This window comes from Chiloscyllium plagiosum, chromosome 1 (genome assembly GCF_004010195.1).
Source record: "Chiloscyllium plagiosum isolate BGI_BamShark_2017 chromosome 1, ASM401019v2, whole genome shotgun sequence".
NCBI lineage: Eukaryota > Metazoa > Chordata > Chondrichthyes > Orectolobiformes > Hemiscylliidae > Chiloscyllium > Chiloscyllium plagiosum.
The window spans coordinates 146,431,534-146,433,522 of record NC_057710.1 but is presented as its reverse complement, the minus strand read 5'-3'; positions in this window follow the sequence as shown (position 1 = coordinate 146,433,522).

Here is a 1,989-nt window from a genome sequence, read left to right as displayed (position 1 = left end):
GGGGCCCTATTCTCTCTCTAGTTATTTTTTTTCCTTTAATATACTTAAAGCAGATTCACCCTAACCTTCTCAGTCCCCTTTGTACCCCCTTTTCACCCTCCTGATTTCCTTCTTTAGTAAGTTCCTGTATTCCCTGCATACCTCCAGGGTTTCCCTTGATCTCAGCTGCCTGTACCTGAGCCACCTGACAATATCTCCTGTCATCCAGGGTTCCCTATTCCTGCCACCTTGCCCTTCACCCTCACAGGAACTTATAGACCATGAACTCTAGCTATTTCACTTTTAAAGGCCTCCCACTTGCCTTTACCTGCAAACAAACTATTTCAACCAACCTCTGCAAGATCCTGTCTAATTCCATCAAAACGCACCTTGCCCCAATTTAGAAGTTAAACCTGTGGAGCAGTTTTGTCCCTCTCTGTAACTATTTTCAAATTTATAGGACTATGGTCACTAGTCTCAAAATACTCCCCCACTGTCATCTATGTCACCTGTCCTGCCCTACTTCCCAAGAATAGGTTGAGTTTTGCCCCTTCCCTAATAGGACCCTCTGTATATACTTGAGGAAACTTTCCTGAACATACTTTAAAAATTCCACGCCATCTAAGCCCTTAACACTCTGGCAATCCCTTTCTATGTTAGGAAAAGTATAATCTCCTACAATGACAACCCTATTACAAGTCTCCCCAGTCTCCCCGCATATTTGTTCCTCTAACCCATGTTGTCTATTTGGGAGCCTATAGTACAACCACAATAATGTCACCAATACCCTTATTTCTTAGCTCCACCCACAAAGCTTCATTGGATGATCCTTCAGTCACTTCATCTCTGGCCACTGCTGTGAGACTCTCCTTAATCAAAAATGCAACACTCCCCCCAACCTTCTACCACCTCTGTCCTGTCTAAAGCACCTGTACCCTGGCATATTAAGCTGCCAGTCCTGTCCCTCCCTTAGCTATGTCTCTGTAGTGGCTATAATATCACATATACCTATCCACACCCTGGGTTAATTGGCCTTACCTGTCAGCCCTCTTGCATTGAAATAGATGCAATATAATCCAACAGGCATTTCTCGCTCCTGGTCATATTCTAGCCTGACCTGCTTCTCCAACCTACTGTTTCTGATTACTGTATCTCCTTTGAGCCTCACATTTGCCTCCCTGTTGTTGAGGATCCCACCACAATCCCCACTTTGCCAATCTAGTTTAAACCCCCCTTTGCAGCACTTTCAAACCTGGCTGCCAAGCTACTGGACCCCTCCATTTCCAATGCAATCCCATCCCTCTTGAACAGGTCACCTCTGCTCCAGAAAAGATCCCAATGCTCTAAAAATCTGCATCCTTGCCCCCTGCACCAATTCTTTAGCCACACGTTAATCTGCCATGTCCTACTGTTCTATCCCATACTAACATGTGACACTGGAAGTAATCCGGAAATTATCACTAACGAGGTCCTGGTTTTTAGCTTATTTTCCCAACTCTCTATAATCACTGTGCATGACCTTCTCCTTATTTCTCCCTATGTCATTTGTACCAACATGCACAATGACTTCTGACTGCTCGCCCTCCCCCTTGAGAACGTTCTACAGCCGCTTAGAGACACCCTGAACCCTGGGAGGCAACACACCATCTTGGATTTCTATTTGTGGCCACAGGATCTCCCATCTGCCCCCTAACTATTCGGTCTCCTATCACTAAGGTCCTATTTACCTTTTCCCTTCCCATAAGGGTTCCTTTATCCAAAGCTCCCTAATCAGCTCTGCCTAATCACACATCAAATCTAGAATTACCTATTTCCCAGTGGGCTCTATTACAAGCTGCTCCAAAATGCCATTTCATAGATATTCCATGAATTTGTTTCTTGAGATCCACAACTAACCTGATTTTCCAAGTTCACCAGCATATTGTAGTCGGTCATGATTTTTGTTATAATGCCTTCTCTATCTCCTGACTTATTTCTTCCCAACATTCTGACTATTATTAGGAGACCTGG